At 40.0% G+C, this 20,808-nt stretch overlaps 1 protein-coding gene and 1 long non-coding RNA gene across 2 annotated transcripts in view; one reads left to right on the forward strand and one right to left on the reverse strand.

The window, feature by feature from the left end:
- Rnls (renalase, FAD dependent amine oxidase) overlaps positions 1 to 20,808 on the forward strand; it is a 310,493-nt gene that overhangs the window by 283,647 nt on the left and 6,038 nt on the right. The gene's annotated exons all lie outside the window — the stretch shown is intronic.
- The window catches only part of LOC150054122 (uncharacterized), a 57,319-nt gene continuing 45,358 nt past the window's right edge, over positions 8,848 to 20,808 (reverse strand). The window contains exon 3 of the long non-coding RNA XR_016537832.1: positions 8,848 to 9,354. This is a non-coding gene — a long non-coding RNA (uncharacterized LOC150054122). The remainder of the gene's footprint in view (positions 9,355 to 20,808) is intronic.

Raw genomic sequence — 20,808 nt, forward strand, 5'->3', positions numbered from 1 at the left:
AACTACATAGACATAAAAATTTATGACTCTATAGACATAATGTTTATTACATAGATTAGTGTGTATCTATGACATACAAACCCTCAGCCTAATTTTAATTATGTTCTAAAATCTAAGTGCCAGTGATTATATATAGAAATTCCCCCCCCCCTTTTTTTTGCCAGTCCTGGGCTGAGCACTGTCCTTGGACTTTCTCAAGGCTAGAGCTCTACCACTTGAGCCTCAGCACCATTTCCAGCTTTTTTCTGTGTATGTGGTACTGAGGAATCGAACCTGGGTCTTTGTGCATGCCAGGCAAGCACTCTACCACTAGGCCAAACTCCCAGCCTAGAAATTCCCTTCTTGAATACTTGTTTGTTAAACACGTCCTTTGAAATATGATGTAAAAATCAATGTTAATAAATTTTTTAATTAAAAAAAGAAAAAAAACAGCTCTTCATGCAAGAACTGTCATGTAGGAAAATGCTCTGCTCAGTTTTTGAACATCAAGAACTTTTAGCCGTAGCAGATCCTGTAGGTTTTTATCAATACTTCTCTTATCAAACATTCCTTTGACTTTTATCCTATCCTGAATTAGTTTTGAGTTGAAGAGTTAAAGTCAGTCTCCCAAGCTGGCAAGGAAACAATTGTCTCAGGTTTTGTGTGAGAAGCAAAAGAAGTGTTTTCCCCCTCATAAACTCCCAAATCCTTTTCCTTTATGTTGATCTTTGATACCAGGTTTACAATTGCAAAATTTATATAAGGGGAACTTGATCTGGCATTCCAAGAGCACTTGAGAAATGGAATACTTTCAAGAGGCACAGCTAGCAACTCAAATGCCTGTGCAGGTAACTTTAATAGATAAGGAAGAATTTGTTTAAATGCAGATATTCACTTATGTACATTGCTTTTGGAATTATATATAAGTGGAATCTCAGAGTACGTACTCTTTCTAGTCTGGTATTTCTTTTTCAAAGCTTAGTGTAATTATATAAACATATATATATTGTTTATTCTTTTCCACTATAAGGTAGTATTCCATTCTATGTATATAACCACATTTTGTATTATATATTCATCTCTTCATGACATTTGTATTGTTTCTAATTTAGGGCTACTAAAAATAAAGTTGCTAAAATAATTGATTTTTATTTCTTGGAACATAGGCTTAGTGTCTCTTGGATAAGTACCTAAGGGCAAAATAGCTGCATCATATAACCTTCTAAGAAATTTCCAACCTGTATTCAGAAACACCATGCGCCATTTTACCTTCTAAACAGTTCATAGCAGTCTTGTTTGCTCTGTATGCTTGCTAATTCATGACGAAGTCTCTTGAAATCCAGCTATTTGAATAGTTGGTGGTATCTGACTGTTTTTCACTTTATTTAAACCCTCTGACTCTCATAATCACTTTAAGTGAGTGGGGTTTTTGTTGTTGTTATTGGCTTTGTTTTGTTTTGTTTGTTTTTGTCTGTCAGGGGGCTTGAACTCTGGGCCTGAACACAGTCCCTAAGCTCTTCAGCTCAGGGCTAGCACCCTAGTCCTCGAGCCACAGTGCCGCTTCCAGTTTTCTGGTGGTTAATTGAGAATAAGAGTTTCACGGACTTTAGTACCAGGGCTGGCCTTGAGCCATGATCCTCAGATTTCAGCCTACTGAGTAGTTAGGATTACAGGCATAAGGCACCCAGTTTTTGAGTGGGTATTTTAAACGTGTTCATTTGTTATTTGTCTATCTTCTTTGATGAAATTATCCATTTTAAATTTTATACCAATTTTATTGGAGGTTTTTATCCTTGAATTATGACAGTTCTTCATATGATTTGTGCACAGATGTGTGATTTGTAGATATCCCCTGCTGGTCTACAGCCTGTCTTCTGATTCTCTTAACAGTGTCTTTCAAAAACATCACTTTTCAATTTTGCAGAAATCCATCTTACCTATTTTTTCTATGGATTATGATTTTCATATTCTATCTTAGAAATCATTTAAAACTTAAATGATTAAACATAAATAATTTTAAACTTAATGATAGCTCTATTTGAGTTAAATTAAAGACTGCTATGGGCTCCATCTAGCCTGTTGCTCATCTTTCACTTGAAGGACAGTTCTTTGCATTCATAGTTTGATATCATTCAAGAAGAACAAAACTCTCGTTCCTCTTTACAACACAGCATATTGCCAGAAAGTGGGGGGGGGAGGGGGAGGAGAACCTGAGGTTAGTTTTTTTCAGAGTCATCTTTGTCCTAAATAGATCAAATGCTTAAAAAAAGAAAGAAAGGGGAAAAAAAACCTATTGGGCTATTTGAATACTTTGGTTGAGTTTTGAGGAAAAAAAACAAGTAATGATTTCGCTCTCTCGAGTATGGACTTGTTTGGAATTTTGGTCAGATGAAAATAGTATTCATTTTAGCAAGATATATAAACAATCTACCACAGTAGCCAACTGCTACTGAGTGCTAATGAGAAAGTTGTGGGTGGGATTGAATTAGGGGAAAGGACAGAGGGAAGCTTGACTTTCATGTTTAAATTTCACATTCAGGTGATTAGGGTGCTTGCCAGTTGAGGTCCCTTTGTCTTTAATGTTAAACCAAAAACTTTCAAAAAAATTTTGATTTCAAAAGCTCTTGCCTAATTAAATGTGCTTCCTTAACACTGGCTTTCTAGGATAGTGGTTTGTTTTTCTTTTATTTTTTTTAACATATTGAAAGAGATAAAATTCTGTCCCTGGGCAAAGTTGAAGAAGACTTTTGTGTAGTCAACAGAAAATGTGTTCTTCTTGGTTCTTCTGGAATTGCTGTGGAAATTCAGTCCACACACAATGCAGAGAATGAGTGGTCTTCTGTTTAAAGGATCAACATTTTGGTTGCATTCACAGGAACACTTTTTAAAATCACAGACACAAGGTGTCATTCAGAACTTGGGTTGTGTCCCAGCAGCCCCGAGGTTTAAGCATGTCACTGCTCATGAGCAGTCCAAGGCCAAAAAAAAAACAAGAAATATAGCAGCAAGCTATTGAGAAAACCTTGCCTGGGGCTGTGAATGTGGCCTAGTGGTAGAGTGCGTGGCTAGCATTTGCCTGGCTAGCATGCACAATGCCCTGGGTTCAATTCTTTTTCTGTGTATCACAGAAAAAGCCCAAAGTGGTGCTGTGGCTCAAGTGGTAGAGCCATAAGCCCAAGGACCATGCCCAAGCTCCAGGCCTGGCAAAGAAGAGGAAGAAGAAGAAGAGGAAGAAGAAGAAGAGGAAGAAGAAGAAGAAGAAGAAGAAGAAGAAGAAGAAGAAGAAGAAGAAGAAGAAGAAGAAGAGAGGAGGAGGAGGAAGGAGGAGGAGGAGGAGGAGGAGGAGGAAGAGGAGGAGGAGGAGGAGGAGGAGGAGGAGGAGGAGGAGGAGGAAGAGGAGGAGGAGGAGGAGGAGGAGGAGGAGGAGGAGGAGGAGGAAGAAGAAGAAGAAGAAGAAGAGGAGGAGGAGGAGGAGGAGGGAGGAGGAGGAGGAGGAGGAGGAGGAGGAGGAAGAAGAAGAAGAAGAAAGAAGAGAAGAAGAAGAAGAAGAAGAAGAAGAAGAAGAAGAAGAAGAGAAGAGGAGTAGGAGGAGGAAGGGGAGGAGGAGGAGGAGGAGGAGGAAGAAGAAGAAGAAGAAGAAGAAGAAGAAGAAGAAGAAGAAGAAGAAGAAGAAGAAGAAGAAGAAGAAGAAAACAAAGAAAAGCTTGCCTAAATACTCTTGTAATCACTGCAGCATTGAAGATCAGAAGCCCAAAGGAGCTCTGACAATTACTGGGCTCCAGTCCTCTGAAAACACCTACTTCTACTACACCTGAAATGCAAGTTTGGTTCTAGAAGCATAAAGCTAGCTACCTTGGCACTTGAGCCATTGTTGTGTTGATAGTTAAAAAGCCATTGTGAACTCCTACAGGAGTTTATAAACTACATTTTCAGAGAAGTTTCTTTCATTAAACAAGTAAGAAGACATAAGACAATCTGAGTTCCATGAACCTTACATATTGGATTTTCCACACATATCCCCACACTTAAGCCTTTCTGTGTTTCCTTGAGTATTTAATGCTAGTTCCTGATCAGCTTGTTACAAAAACACAAAATGACTGACTCTTTCAACTAACCCAAGATGGAGCAGGCTTGAAATCTACATGAAGATGAACTGAGGAATCAGTGTGCTAGCAAACTCCATATAGCAGTACTAGAAACAACTACTTGGGGCCCACAAATCATCTAACCAGAATCCTCTGAGTCCCTCAGAAGGAACATGGGAATCTATGACAAATGACCTCTTGTCTAAGAAGAAAAAATTAACTTCACTTAGTTGCAATCACCCTACCCATCTTCAAGATGGCAGCCATTTCAATGTAGTCTACTTTTTGTTAGTCTGCAGGCGCCTAGTTTAGTAAGGGAAGCATGCTCCATGGGTACTATGGGTTTAACTAGAGAGGACAGGATTCTACTTTGTAAAATATACTAAAACTATGAAAGGTACAGACTTGAAGTCACATCTTTTTACTTACCAGCTGGGTGACTGTGAGCAATTTATTCCACTTTCACATATAAAAAGATCATAGCTAGTACACAGGATTGTGATGGGGTGAAGAAATTACTTTTTGCAAAAGATGCAGTAAGCACTTGGCCTATGATACTCAGTCATCTTCACAATTGCTGTCACCATACACTTCAATGTAACTCATCTGAAACCTGATTGACACTTTGCAGATATTTGAGTAATAACTGCCTTGGTTGTTGGTAGATGAAGTAAGCATGAAAAGCACCTTGTAATTGCTTTCTGCTCTCACTAGAAATGAATCCTAAGGAAGCAGCCCCATCTGAGAGCTAGGTGCAGTAACGAGTGGTTATTACTGTCATGAGCAAGCCTGACCCTGTTTGGAAATGGAATTTCAACCAATTCAGACAGGCATCTGAAGAACACTTATCTGTATGGTCAAGGCCCTGGGCTCAGGATTCTGAAGCTTTGGAGATAAACCCAGCCTGCCCTCCAGGAAGTGGCAGCTCATCAGTCACTGTAAGAAAAGATAGAATGTGATGGAGTGCTCTGGGCAAGGAACAGACTAGGATCTGGACCTCAAGGTATAAAGAGGAGTGACTTGCTGATAGGGGAATGGGCTCTGGGTTCAAACTACTCTCATGCCAAACACTCTCAAGCTAGGTGAAATTACATTCCCCTCTATGCCATTTGCCTTAAGAATAGAAGTAAGCTTCTCCTTTACCCTTAGCTTTTCCTGGATTTCTCCTCTCAATTTCAGCCTAGACCCTCTGGGTCTAAACTATTCCTTATCTGGATAGATCATCTTTTGAAATTTATTTTTTTCATTTCTGGAAAATGAACAACTTCCTTAAGGTGTTTTGGATATGACTCTTATGAATGAAAGACACAGCTAGAAGTTTCTATTCCCCCGCCCCAGTCCCCTCTTAGATTTCTAAGGACCAAAGACTATGGACTTGGAGAAAATGGTGATGGTCTCTTTATTTCAGTGTGATTTTGATCATAGCCATTTCCAATGTGTTTCAAGCTGGATTAGTTGTTGGATTGAACCATGGTGAAGTTGCACGTCCATCTGTGAGAGACTTGCCCTTTGGAGATAACAGTGTTAGGTCACAGGAGGAACTCACAGTTTGTGCTCCATCTTTTCAGCATGTGCCATCCATGACAGACAAAGCCTGCTGTCTCAATGGGGTGACGTTCATTCTGGGGTCCTTCTGTGCCTGCCCCTTTCTACGGACAGAACTGTGAACACAGCACGCTCAAACAGCACTGTGGCTCTGTGCCACATAGTACCTAGCTGCCCAAGAAATGTTCCTTGTGTCAGTGCTGGCATGGCCAAGTCCACTGTTTTAGCCAGCCGTTCCTTCAAGACTACGGGACTTGAGTGACGGATGATCACTTCATGGCTTCCAGGAGTATGGACCAGCACCCCTAACATGGACCACTTTCCTGCTAGCTGCCATCTGCCTGTGTATGCAAAGTTACTAATGATTGACATTTATCCTCTCCCAGCACCCCCAGCTTTTAATTATAAATGTCGTAAGAGTTTCATGACGAGTAAAAGTCAGCTCATTTTTAAAAAATAAAAGAATAGAAGTAAGCATTAAATGAAAAAAATACATATGGAAGGCTGAACATAAAGGCTAGTAAGTGCTCAGTAAGTGTTGGCCATTATTAGTGTGGTTACTATTATTTGCAAGCTAGTATTATTTTAACTGGATAACAGTAATATTATTATGGGTATTCATATATGGCATAATAACATTACCAATACATTTGAGCTAAAATAACTCTGCACATATTTTGTATTTATCATTAATATCATGTCAATCAGCATAAAACTAATGGAATAATGCTAACTCTCATAGGACAAGAGCTGCATGGAGATTGACATATAAGCTAACTCTTGAAGAATGAGAAGCACTTTCTTAACCAATACTAGGTACCTAAAGAAAGAAAAGTAAGCATTTTTATCTGATGCCTGTGCCAGTTTCTAGACATATTCAATGTACAAGACTAGCAGAAGCTTCTGAAGTTAAATGGTTAAATGGAAATGAGACTCATGACCAAAAATTGTCAGGGATGAGGGAGAGAAAGAATGCAGGCTCAGCATGAATTCCTATTCCCTCACAGCTTTCCCATATTGTATCTGACTTACCCAGCCTAAAATCCCTTAAGAAGCGAGGGCAGAGCTGATCAGAACAATCAACGCACTTAGAAATATTTGCTTCGCAATTACTATAATATTAGTATTTATATCGAAAACAAATTCCCCTTTGGGATTGCTGGCTCAACTCTATCAGCACCTGGTAGATCTTTTAATATTTAAGTTCCTCCATCTTCAAAGATCCACATCAGAGTCTTTCCTGAGGCTGAGGACTGAACGTACTTGCACCTGGGAATTTCCCTGGTGGCCAGAAAACCCTAAGGGGGAATGTTTCATGCATAAAAGAAATTTTAAAGGAAGAAGATAAGGTAAAGAAATGGGGGGATGGGGTCTTGAGCTCTAAAAAATACACATAAAGATTTCCATTAGCCTTTCTTCAGCCTTTCACACAATATCTGCATCAGAAGCTCATTTTTAAAAAAAAGTATGTGTAGACATTAAGATCATGTGCAGGAAATGAGAGCTGAGATTTATTTTAACTTCTCAAAAAAATCAATTTAACAAAATTTGTTTGCACAAGAAATCTGAGATGCTGGATGTCATGGTTCATACCTATAATCCTACTATCCAGGAAGTTGAAATCTGAGGGTTAAGATTCAAAGCCAGTCCAGAAAGATAAAAAAAATCTATGAATCTTTTATCTCCAATTAACCAGTAAAACCAGAACTGGAGGCTCAAGTGGTAGAAAAATCCCAGTTCTGAGCAAAAAAGCAGAATAAGAGCACTAGGGAGGCCCAGTACCTGCAATAAATAAATAGATAAATAATAAATTTAAAGCAGTCATCAAACAAGAGCAACCTAGGAGTCAGTGGAAATGAAGTTCTAGAATCCTTATTTTAATACAAGTTTGTTGTTATTATTAAGCTATTGTACAAGGGATTACCATTTTACAATTCAGGTAATGCATACATTTTTCTTGTGGACAATATCATCCCTTCCTTCGATTTCCTCTAGTTTTCCTCCTCCTGTCCCTGCCTCCAAGTTGTGAAATCCTTATTTTTCATACGCATTGCTCATGAAAATGATTTTGAGTGCACTGTGAAGTATTCTGACTGAAGAGTTAGGATTTTCTTTATTAAAAGGTATTACTTATTTCTGCTCATTTCGGGATACTTTTCAACTGTTCTTCCCATTTTCTCACTAAGTAGAAGAGTCTCATCATTTGAGTAGGTGGATTTTTTTTCCATTTCAGGCAACTGTTCAGTCTCTGAAGACTGAAATGCCTTTTCTTAGTAACAAATGCATTAGTGATCACTATATTCTGGTTCCCAGCTAGGAAATTCCAGAGAATACTGGAAAGGTTTCCTCTTGAGGCTTTCTCCCATGGAGAGCAGTTTAAACATGGCAGTATAGTCAGTTGAATTGGGTCCCCTGTGAGTTTCCCCTTCCTTGTTAAGTGGAAAATGATGAGGTCAAGTTTTTCACAGAATGTGTCCACAGAAACATAGCTGTGTGGGCTGTGAGGGGAACCCAGACCTTGGTGCACCACCAGTAAGTAAGCCACTGGCAAGGACCATGTGAAATGAAATCAAAGGGACCCAGGTACTTGGTTAAGAGCCAGATAATGCAGGAGCCTTCTACTTTTGATCCTGAAATCCTGGGGTTAGCCCTTTCTTGGCTCCCAGTGGATCTGCTCTAAAGGAAGGAAACTTGATAACAGGAATTACAATGTCCTTTGTGCACTCTTTACATTTGAAGTTGAATAAACTTTCCTTGAAAACGAGGTAGCCTGAGGACCAAAGAATGTCCTAGGAATGGCCTGGATCTTCTCAGAAAAAGGCTTGTGTGGTAGAGGGCAGTGGAGAAGTATGGAAATGAAGACACAGATTGGGAATTCAGTGGCCACAACAAATATCTCCTTCAGACCAAAGGGTTTTCTTATCTGGTAAAGTGACAAGGCTGTTAACAGTGGTGAACAGCCTGGCTCTGCGACTAAGTGACCAAGAGTGGCCTAGCGTTTTCACACTACATTTCAGTATCCTTTTTGATTTTTTTATAGGTTCGAGAACTGCAAATTTCTTTCTCTGACTCTTTCCAGCTCCAGCATCCTAAGAATGCCTAATCTATTGTCACTGAATAGAGGTGAGGTTTAGTAAAGATTCTCTTTAAATACAGGAACTCTTCATTTAGGGTCCTTGACTTCCATCACAAATTGAGAATTTCTGGACAAGTCATGATAGTAAGAAAACTTGGCAGAGCTTTATTGAGCAAATTAACAGACAGGTAATCAGACAAATAGACAAAAAGCAGACAAACAGAAGGGCAGGGACACACTTACAGAGTGAGTGCTCTCAGGGAGACAGACAAAGAAGCACAAAGCTCCTTGGGCTGCTGGGGTATTTCTAGGATTAAGGCAGGGGGTCTGGCTTCAATGTTATGCAAAGAGGTACTTTGTCTTTGCTCTAATTATACCTGGCTTTATTTAGAGTTTTCCAAGTAAAAATGCATCCTGCCATAAAACAAAAGCTTGAGATGGGGAGGTGCCCTGTTATTTGTATTTGGGGCAGGTAGCTTGAGTTTTCTCAGGAAGGCATACACTCTGTCAGTCAGCTGTTAAGTTGGGTGAGATATGCATCCCTCAGGAAGAAATGCATTCTGTTGTCTCTCCTCGAAGCAAAGATAGTACTTCTAAATACCATATTTTTCAGTTGTCTTCACAGGCCTCAGTTTCCTTGTGAAGTTTCTTCAGCTCAGCTATAACCATCTACAAAAGCAGAAAAGTTGGTTATATATGGTCTGCATATCCCCAAATTCATTGACAATCATTTGTTTTGTCCATAATTCAGTAGATCAATAATTTGGGAAGATCTGTCTTGGTAAGTCTATAGCACTTGAACCTAGAGGATCTGTCTCTGAGATCTTAGGACAGCTTCTTCATTCTCCCATCTGATATTGTCTGTTTTCATCTTCCTACCCCTTGTCCAAGCCATCATCCAGGACCCCTCCCAAATGCTTCTGCTTTTCACAGCATAGCTCTCCCAGTCCCATCTGAGGCAATCAGGCTTTGAACCCTGAGCTCCTAACCCAGGAGGAAGTTGCAATCAGAGCTGGCATTGTGTGCCTTTCACTGAATTCTGCTGGTCAGAACAACACCAACAGAGCCAGATTCAAAGGGAAAACTGAAATCCACTGCTCACAGAGTAAATGCCACATGTCTTCCATCCATATGTAATCCTCCATAATTAGTCTGAAAATAGACATGGAAATTTATTTCCAACATTATTAAATTGATCGACACTAGAGACTTTTGGAAAACTGCAGTGGAGTGTGTTTTTCCCCCTTTGGTTTGCTTTGTTTTCATGAAACTCAAAAGATTTGGCCTTTTTAAAATCACAATGTTGGGCTGGGAGTTTTACCTAGTGGTAGAATGCTTGCCTAGCATGCACCAAGACCCAGGTTCGATTCCTCGGTACCACATACCTAGAAAAAAAGCTGGAAGTGGTGCTGAATCTCAAGTGGTAGAGCTCTAGCCTTGAGAAAGCCCAAGGACAGTGCTCAGGCCCTGAGCTCAAGCCCAGGACTGGCAAAAAAAAAAAAAAAATCACAATGTTGGATATTTTAACAGATTATTCCTAGACCAGGAGTTTGGCCTAGTGGTAGAGTGCTTGCCTAGCATGCACCAAGACCCAGGTTTGATTCCTCGGTACCACATACCTAGAAAAAAAGCCGGACGTGGTGCTATGGCTCAAGTGGTAGAGCTCTAACCTTGAGAAGGTTCAAGGACCATGCTCAGGCCCTAAGTTCAGTCTCCAGGACTGGCAAAAAAAAAAAAAAAAAAAAAAAAAAAGATTCTTCCTCAGCCTCTGTTTTTCATGCTCAGACAAGAAACTGTTTCCTAATAAAGGTCAGGGGTAGGAAGGCACTGTAAATAGACCCAAAGCTGTGCTGTATTTTAAATAGAAACTGATGGCTGAGGAGAAAACTAAAACAAAACAGATTCATTTTTAATGTAATTGACTTTTGTCTCCAAAAATGTCCTGCCCATTTCAAAAAACAGTGGTGCTGGGAAGCCTGAGAGTGGTCAGTAATTCCTTCTACAAAGCATTGTTACTGTGGTCCACTTCGAGGGCCAGGAGATAAGCTCATTGTTCAAGGCTCTGCTTATGGGACGCAGAGTGACACAGATCCGCACACAAACGGTCCTTTGTGGCAACGAGTGTAGCAAATTCTTTACCATGAATAATCCACTACAACAAATGCTCCCTTTAGTTTCTTCTGTTGAGAGCATTCTGCTCCTCGGAGAAAAGAAATCACTTACTTGATAGGAATTAAATGCTGGAAAGGCTCTTTAAACATTGCTACAGAGAAGAAATGGAATGGCACGATTTGTCCTTACAAGTACCACAAAAGAAATAAATGAATAGATTTGATTTGGGGGCATAGAAACAGAGAAGTGCTACAGCAATAAGAACATAGTACAGCAGAGTCATGAGGCACCTCACCAGGGGACTGGAGTCACCTCATTTAGATTTGCATCTAAGCCTCATCACTCCATCCTATAATAAGTAAGGAATAGATCACAATGGGAAACATGCCTCAAGAGGAAATGCAAAGCACCTAGCATTCAGTACATCCTTGATACACGCTAGCCGCCATTCTCTACTGTTACCACCACAGACTCCACTGCTCTTCAGATATCTAGTGAAAATGTAGTCCCTTACTTTTCCCATTATTGAGATGTGATTTCTCAAAAGTTCCCTAGCCCATTTTGGTAATTGGGAACAGAAGATTCTAAATAATTCAGTCAGTGACTCCTCAATCTCTTATGGCTTGAATGCATTTCAGAGTTACACTGATTCCACCTTATTGAAGTCATCTAGATTTTCTTGTCTTCCTTTTTCTCCTTATCAGAAGTAAGAGAATGCAAACAGGAAGTGAGAGCCAGGGACCCCTGTGCTCTCCTGTTTTATCTCTGCTGTGCCTTGGTCCTGGACAGGCATTGACTGTGCTGACTGACAATCATGGTTCATTGGGCTGTTTCCAGACCCCTGCAAGGTGATGGGCCTTCCCAGCACCTTTGATGATCCCATCATCGGGGTATGTGGGAACTTTCTGGTTTTCCACTTCCAGAAAACTGGCACCCCTCCCTCACTCCCTATCATTGTGGTTATAGCCCTGAAACAAATGCTGAAAGTCTTTCAGGACAGTGGTTTCTATATAAAGGAAGAGGTCATAGTATTGCTTCTAGAAGATTTTTAGTAATATCTGGAAGCACTTTTTGGTTGTCACAAGATGGGAGGTACAACTAGCCAGAGATCATGCTTAACATCTGACAGTATGAGAAAGCTAACCAACAATGAAGAATTATATGACCCAGAGACTCATAACACCCCTTTGTTATCCTCAGAAATCAGATCATTAAGCTCAACATTCTCCACCTTCCTTAAACTTCTCTAGATCTTTCTGCCCCTCAGTGGTTCTCTCTTTCTTCCTAACCCAAGTTAGACTCAAAAACTGAACAATACAGCACATTAGGAGAGAACATCTCACCCACTCACCCACATTTCCCTGCCTGACTCTCCACACTCCTCCAGCTAGCTCATCTTTCACTGGATGCTGAAATATTGGGTTTTCCCAGCCTTTACTACATGGTAGAGATTTCCTCAACATCATTTCCTTCCTCTCCTGAAGGACTGGTTATCCTCCCTGGGGCCAAAATGGTACACTGGGGACACAAAGAGTAGCTGACATCATGGTAGGAAGATAAATAGGGAGACTGCAAAAATAACTTCTCTGCTTTTATTAATATTAATAAATATTATATAACTAGCTACTTTTCTTATGCCCAGCATAAGACATGATAAAATATGCATTGAGTGAACCACTTGCACTATAAAGAATTTATTGCAACCACCTCTTTGTTCCAAGTGGCTTTCCTCAAACACTAGTGGATTACTCCCTAAAGTTCTACCCTTACTAAAAAGAAGCAGCCTAGGCCACATGCCTGTGTCTCCCCAACTGTGAATCACAGGAGTGCATTCTTGGCTTTAAGCCTCCCATGTTTGGGGACTGCATGGATTCTCTACACCAGACCTGTAAAAAAAATGTCTGCAAGGAGTGAGATATCCAGAACCAACATTTTTGGAGGAGAGATGAGAAGCACAAGCTTGGGGGAATCCTGACTCTACCAAGTGCTGGAGGTGGCACCAGGGTTCAATGACTTCATCTTTCTGAACATCAGCTTCCCGGGCTGTAAAATGGGCTTGATGATCATATCAACTGAATAGCCTGCTTTGGTCATACAGGCTACATTAAGAAAATACCAGAGAAGGAGGCTTCACCCACAGAAATTTACTTTCTCGATTTTCTGAGGGCCAGAACTCTATGATCCAGGTGACAACAAGATGGGTTTTTAGGGAAAGTCCTTTCTTTGGCTTGTATGTGACCATTTTTTCACTGTGCCTTTATGTATTCTCTTCCTTTGTGAAACCAAGAGAAGGAGAGGACAGGAACCAGAGATGAGGAGAGGAAGGGTTGGGCCAGGAGGAGAGGAAAGGATGCTATTTTCTTTTATCTCTCCTCCTTTGGGAAAACCACCAATCCCAATGAATTGTGAGCCCATCTTTATGAATTCATTTAACCTTAATCATTTCTGAAGATCTTCTCCAAATATAGTCATATTTTGTTTGAGAACTTGACCATGAATTTTATGAACACAACTCAGTTTTTGAGCACAGGGTTTGTTTGAAGCTGACATCATCCATGTAAAATATTTGAATCTAGAAAGCATTCTAACTGTCTACGAATACTGTGATTATTGTTGGAGTGTTGGTGGCAGTAAAGGCGGTTATAAATAAAGGCATCACCTATCCAGGTTGGCCAATCAACAACTCGCCGTAAAAGGTTCTTACCAAGCAGAGACTCAAGGAAGGAAAAGAGGGTTCTGACATGCAATATCAGACCTCAACACTCAGGTCCCAAAAGAAGCTAAGGAAAATACCATATCTGGCGAAAAGATGTAGTTACCTTGTGAAGGACACAAGGTCACCTATATTTGGAAAGAAAATAGCCTTTATTGTGCTCTAGTCCACCAACACAAAACTGCTGCCATTTATTTAGCACTTACTCTGTACACATTTTCTGTATTAGCATCCTCCACAGATAGGGAAATTGAGATTCAGTGAAAGTAACTGGCCTTGCCAAAATTATGCAATGATTAAGTAAGTAACAGAAGCTTGACTCTATTTCAGGACCCTTGGAGCCTTACGTCATGAACAGTGTCTTGTACAAGATCACTGTTGTGAGCCTGGAAATTAGAATGTCTAGTCCATTCCTCGGTGCCATTATTAGCTAGTAAGAAAAGCTGAACATGTTGTCACCGAAACTGATTATAGAATCAACTTGCACATATGAAAAGTCAAAAAATTTAAAAAATTAGCCCTTTATTTCTAATGATATTGTGCTGAGAATGTTATATAAATTGAAGCGATAGTAGAAATAAGTACTTTGTACCATTTACCTATTTGCTAAGCAACCAGGACTTGTCTCCAGGATTTAGTGTGTTAACACAAGAGCCATTTCTTCTGGCTCACAAGTCTGCAAGACAGTTGGGTATTGGTTCATCTAGGCTGAGCTCAGTTCGATGACTCTGCCCCAGGCTATAAATCTGACTGTGCTCAGCTCCGTGCTCTGGGAACTGACCTCTCTCTCCATATGTCATCCCTCTCAGGCTGAGGAGAAGCAGCCACCTGTGGAAGCTCTTCCAACAGAAATGGGAGATGTGTTGTCCCTTATAACTCTAATCCAGAACTGGCACAAAATCATTGCTGCCCATACTTATCTTGGCCAGAGCCAGTCACAAGCCAGTAGAAACTGACTCTGCCTTTTTTCAAGAGAACTTACAAAAATCCCATGGCAATGAGTGCAGATAAATGAACAAGCAAAGAACTGAGGCCAATAATTCTATCAGAGACATTTTCTATGGTGGGAAGGGAAATGGGGGCTGGTCACATAAAGAAGATGGAACAGGAAAGAAGATTTGTAAAATCCCACTTAACTGCCACAGAGGGCTTTGCCTAGGAATAAAATACCACATTTCCTCATTTCTCCAGCTGAGATAATGAAAGACAAACCCTCCCACCCTCCCACTTTCCTCTTCCTTTTCCTTAAAAAAGTCTACAAAATTGTAGGATGCCAAAATATTAGGCAAGCTTGGCTGAAAAGAGAGATCTCTCCAGTCTCAAATTTCAGACATCTATAAAAGTGTTTGGCAAATTTCTGGTTTTGTTTGTTTGGGGGTTTTCTTTGGGGGAGGGCTGTAACTGTGTTCTGCATTTAGGTCTCCGTGACCCCATTTGGTATTGTATCTTCACCTCTGTAATCTACAAACAGACAGCAGCTCAACTGCTTGACCATTAGGAGTGAGTGTCCTAAGAAAATGGAAAAGGAAAGTCCCTAGAAACATAAATAGGAAGAGAGCTGGAGCCAGCCCTTGTGCAGAAAGTCAGGGTAGAACTCCAGTGGTGTTGATTACTGGATATAGCTGTATTTAGATTTCCTTGTGTTCGTTCCTTGTGTTTGCCAATTGTGGGGGTTGTGATAGAACTGGAGAAACATAGCTCCAATGGAAAACTAGATGGGCCTTGCTTTTTCAAAGATCTTCCCAATATCATTATTTTGTTGTTCTGCTTTATTCAGGCAAGCTCCATGGTACCAAATTGCAGTTTCCAAGCAGTAAGGAAATTGATGAGTGTTTTCTCAAGGTCTGTGCAATATCTGAGTAGTTTCCTACTCCCTATTTCTAGTGAATATAGAGTAATCTTTCCTGAAGTATTGTACAAGTCAGTATTCAGAAGCCTTCCTGGCCAAAATTATTGAGCCCTCCAATCAGCAAGTGGCTGTGGATCTCCCATAATGCATCTCCCACATTGTTGCTAGGCAATAGAGGGTGGCAAGGAAGAGAAGAAAATAAAAATGTGTTCTCAGTACTGAAAACAGTACTGCCTATCCACTCATTGCTTCAGCTCTCTTGCATTTTTAGCTGCACAATGATGGGGGATTCAGGGGTTAAGAAGTTTGGGGCTTTGCTTATAAAAACACAGAGCAAAATCAGATAAGATAACTAATTTAGAAACAATTACAATGCACTTTATTCTATTCTTTTGCCAAAGAGCACTTTATCAGAGCTTGCTTTCCTTTTTACTTTTCCTTTTAAGTCTCCAAAATAATTTTCTCCTGCGTCAAGAAAAAGAAGAGGCACAGACCACACGTTAGAACCGGAGGAGGTTAATTTCATTAGATAGCCACATTGTACTGACGAGAGAATTTGGGTTCAATATCCAGGTCCTAGAATTTGACAGACTTACTGATGCATGCTGACCAGCAACATATTGAGGGATTGTTTTTTCTCCATGATCATATGGATGATATTAGTACTTAAGAGGCTGTTAGGTTAGAAAAGAGAAAAAGAAAACAATGTTAAGATACAGTACTTAGTATATCAAGGCCTACTTCCTTTTTGTTTTCTGTTTAGAGCTCTGTCCCTGGTTATTTAGAAACAAACATTTAAACACAACCAATAAATAAGCACTGCTATGCAATACGGTTCTAAAATTCTTGGGTACATAAGAATCCCCTTGGGAGTTGGTTGTAAATTCCAGTTCCAATTCAGTAAGCCAGGAGAACAGCTCAGAGTTTCCCATTTTTAATCCCTTCCCTTCAAAATGTGGTTCAGCATCAATACTTTGAAAGTCACCTTTCTGATTGTTTTCTGCCAATATATAAATGACAATACACTGTCTAGTCCTGCTCTTCAGAAAGCCTTTTTTTCCCCTGGCTGCTCTCATTGTGTTGATTCCAAATAAGAAAGAGAAAAAGAGAGACAAAGACAGAGACAGACAGATACACACACACACACACACACACACACACACACACACACACACACACACACACACACACACACACTTGTTAGAGAGGGTGATTTGGACCACCTTATCCCAGAAAGAATTCGGAATAAAACATCTAAGACAACTAAACCAGGAGTGATTTAACCCTCTGTGTTTAACAATGGCTGACAACCTCTGGGTCAGCAAAATGACAAGGGGCAGAGTCTATGGTGAAGAAAAATACTACTGTATCCATTGGTCAGATCAAGGGTACCGCTGAACATCCCCATCTATGAACAGGAGAGCCACCCACAGGGAAGAATTCTCTGGCATAATGTCAAACATGCTGAGATTGAGAAATCCCATCATAGACCCAATGATTCTTACAAGGGAACTTAGAGATATTACGCCTCATTTCATGGAAAGCAAACTGTAGCTTGGAATATGCATCAGAGAGCGTGATCCATGCCGCCCCCCTTTGTTGGCAAGTGAGGCGATAGGGCTTGGGAGAGAACATGTTTGGCTGAATGCTTACAAGTATGACTGGGTTCCTATCTTTGGATCTAGGAATTTTTCCAACATAGAACCACATCACTACTCATTTTGAAGGTTGGGAGTCATTTAGACTAAGCTACTCCGGTGACTGAAGTAATCCCTACTGATGATGGAGATCACAGGAACACCTAGAGCCCAGGGACAACGTGCTGGTCTTTTAAAACCTGTTGGAAACGCCAGCATCTGCATTTGGTTTCCTTAAGTGAGAATGGGAAAAAGAACACCAAAAGATCTGGAATATTTTCCTTAAAAACAAAGTCCATTTCATCCATAGAACTCCTGAGGTTAATTTCTTTTTTCATTCTTTCTTTTTTTTTTCGGTCCCAGAAATGTTCATTTTATCCCCTACCTGTTAAGTTACAGATTTGAGAACATAGTAGATGTTTTTTCCTAGCAGTGTTAATAGTCACCCATTTTATATTCTGCTGAGTATTCAAATGACATAAGCAAAGTTATATGTCATGATGATTGCTTGTGTTAATTTTCATGACTTAATTCTCCCATAATATATACATACATCAAATTTCATCTTATATACCATAAAATATAAATTTGGTTTGCCACATAAAAATATTAATTAAAAGTAAGCACATAGAAATATATGTAAACAAAAACAGAAAGAACTCCTTGAGATCCCAGTACAAAATGTATAGTCTTCTTAAAAGATTTTTATTATCTTTAAGTAGGTACATAAAGGAGTTACTATTCAACAAAGCAGTTTATGAATACAGTGTGTCTTGATTCATCTTCACCCCTTTCAACATTCTCACTCATCCTTCCAATCCACCCCTTCCTTCACTTCCCTTAAAATTTACAGGAGATAGATGTGGGAATGGTGTGTGAATAATTTTTTACTGCATTCTCTACCATTTCTCTTCATTTATCTACCCTTCTCCCCTGACCACATCTCAACCCTTTCAATTACCCATTTCTTGGCATTTATTTTGTTGAACTATAGGGGGTTTTTGAATTATACTGTTTTCCTCCCCTAAATATATGGTATTCCACTTAATTTATGTACACTTTCATCCACCCCCCCCAAGGTATTTATTTATTTATTTATTTATACATTTATGAACCAATTCTACCATCCACATATGCTAGTAAAAATCATGAAACTTCTGTTTCTCTGGGCCTGACTTACTTTACTTAACATAATTTTTATCCAAGTCCTTCCATGTCTTTGCAAATGATGCAATAACATTCTTTCTAATGGATGAGTAAAATTCCATTGTGTGTGTCTGTGTGTGTGTAAGTGTGTATCACATTTTCTCAACCCAATCCACTGAGGGGCACCTGGGCTGAGTCTACACCTTGGCCATGGTCAAGAGTGCTGCAATGAGCTCTGAAATGTCCCCACATACCATCATAGGTAGATATATAAGACGAGGCTCATCCAAAAGGAGAGCACTGCCGAGTGGCTGGGAGGTAAGAGCTGAGCCCTGTTGAAGGCTGGTGTGGGTGGGAAGCCTAGGGAGTCATCCCACAGCTGCAGAAGCTGCCAAAATCCCTGGAAAAGGAGCATACATCCTGCCCCCACTCATGTCACTGTCACTAAGCCCCGCCTGCTGGGAACCCTTGGAGAAAGCTCCTGGCATCGTTTTGTGCCTCCCCTTCCAAGTTCTGCATCAGGCCAGGCAGAGCAGGAACAGCCTGCACTGGGCCCTGAGAATTTTCCTCTGCCCCACACCAGACCTACCTCAGACCTCATGGCTAAGAGGCTTCTTCAGTATTTTGCATGGATGGCTGCACGCAATGTGGCATTGGTCCCCAAGGGAAAAATCAACTCTTCAGAGATGAGATTTTCAGACCATGAACCATAATATGAGATGATGAAAAAAACAGAGATGGGCATGAGCAAGGAGATAGGGGAGAGATAGAGAGGATACTGTGCTCTACCAAGTCGAATCATACAATGTTTACCTAGAACACAGAAGAGAAATACAGAAATCTTCTAAGGCATGTAAAATACAAAGGGTGCTGAGGAAGAATGATGAAACTATGCTCAAGAAATTCTGTTTTATTACATGTGGGCTAATGCAAGTTTTTGACCAATATAAAGACAGTTCTACCCTAATCTTCCCTAATCTCTATAATTTTCACATTGATTTCTCCAATCTGATTCTTATTCTCCAATTGCTTCACTTTTATTTGTCTTGTTTCTCCTCCCTAGGTGAGCTTTCTGGGTGACATAGCTGGGGTGTCAGACATGGCTCGGTGTCTCAGGAGAGAACACAGAGACGTAGATGTTCAGGCCTGAGAAGCTGAAAGGTAAAGTAATTCTTACATCAGAGCAACAGCTGAAAAATCAAGAGAAACAAATACAGCTTGAGGACTGAGATAGATCTGTAAGAAGAGGACAAGACAAGTCAGAGAAGATGAAAAAAACAAAACACATGTCTCATTTACAATCAGGATTTCTGATGTCATTTAGCCATTGCTTCTGGTTATGATATTTTGAAGAAGAGGGCTACTGAGAGGATGGATACTCACCTACTAGTTTCTGTGTCCCAACAGCTAAAAGGTGCAAAGAAGGTTTCTTATAGTTTAAAAAACAGCATAGATTTCAGAAAATTCCATTCTGGAAATGATGCTGTGGCTCAAAGTGGTAGAACACTAGCTTTGAGCTGAAGAGCTCAGAGACAACACCCAGGTTCAGAGTTCAAGCCCAACAACCGACAAAAAAAAAAAAAAAAGCCCATTCTCTTCTTTATGCTTGCTAGCTTTGCTATTTTGCCTGATAAAGATTTATTTAGAGATAAGAATAATGTAAAATTAGTCACTCTAAAATTGTCATTCTGTCAGCAAATGTTTATTGATTTCCCACTACCCTCCGTGGCTCAAGGAAAGTCAATGTGAACGCAGTGAAGATTCACACTCCAGTACTGTGAAGCTTTCCCTCTAGCCTAGAAGCAACACCTCCTTACCCTTCTTCATCTTTCCTTCCTTCATATTTCCTTTCCTTAGACTGTTCATCAGTTTTCTAGATACTAAAATTATTACTACATTCCTGAAAAGACCCAAATCATTAGTATTGCTTGTTTTCCAACCTAAACTACATAGCGTAATAGAATAAGTTACTGATGACTCAGAAAAGGAATAAGGTTAATTGCAAGATGAATGTGCTAGGAAAATAGTTTTCAAGTATTAGCCTCACTTGACAACTCTTCAAGTCATCTATGAAACATTGAAATACCGTACCTACTTTCATGTATCTGTGTTTTCATAAACATGCACATATAGATACACATGTACTAATGCACACGTGTAGACAGGTGGTTCTCTGGGTCAGGAGAACATTAGAGCTTGACAAATGTCAAGAAATTGTTTTTCTATTTTTTATTGTATTTTATTGGTGGTGTAATGTATAGAGAGGTTACAGTTACATTCCTCGGGTAGTAGGTACATTACTTCTCGAACATTGATACCCCTTCTCATGTTTTGGTCCCCCCCATGTTCCCTTCCCCCAACTCCTCCCCATCAAGAAATGTTTGAGAAAAGAAAATTAAAATCTAGCTCATCATACAATCAATCAATCTGTGAGCTACCAGCAAAGGAATGGGTATCCAGGCATAATTTTAAGGCTTCATCCTAAGCTAAGACTTAGATCTTGGTACAGTGAAGAAAAGATTCCAGAAGCATGATGATTTTTCACTAGCAAAATAAAGGTCAGATGAAAAATGAATTCTATTTTGTTCCTTTTACTTACATTGTTCAGCTGGTGACGATAGTAATGACTGTTTGTATTGTGCATTTCCTAGAAGTTAGAGCTGGAT

The sequence above is a fragment of the Megascapheus bottae genome, chromosome 15 (genome assembly GCF_031878675.1).
Source record: "Megascapheus bottae isolate mThoBot1 chromosome 15, mThoBot2.hap1, whole genome shotgun sequence".
NCBI lineage: Eukaryota > Metazoa > Chordata > Mammalia > Rodentia > Geomyidae > Megascapheus > Megascapheus bottae.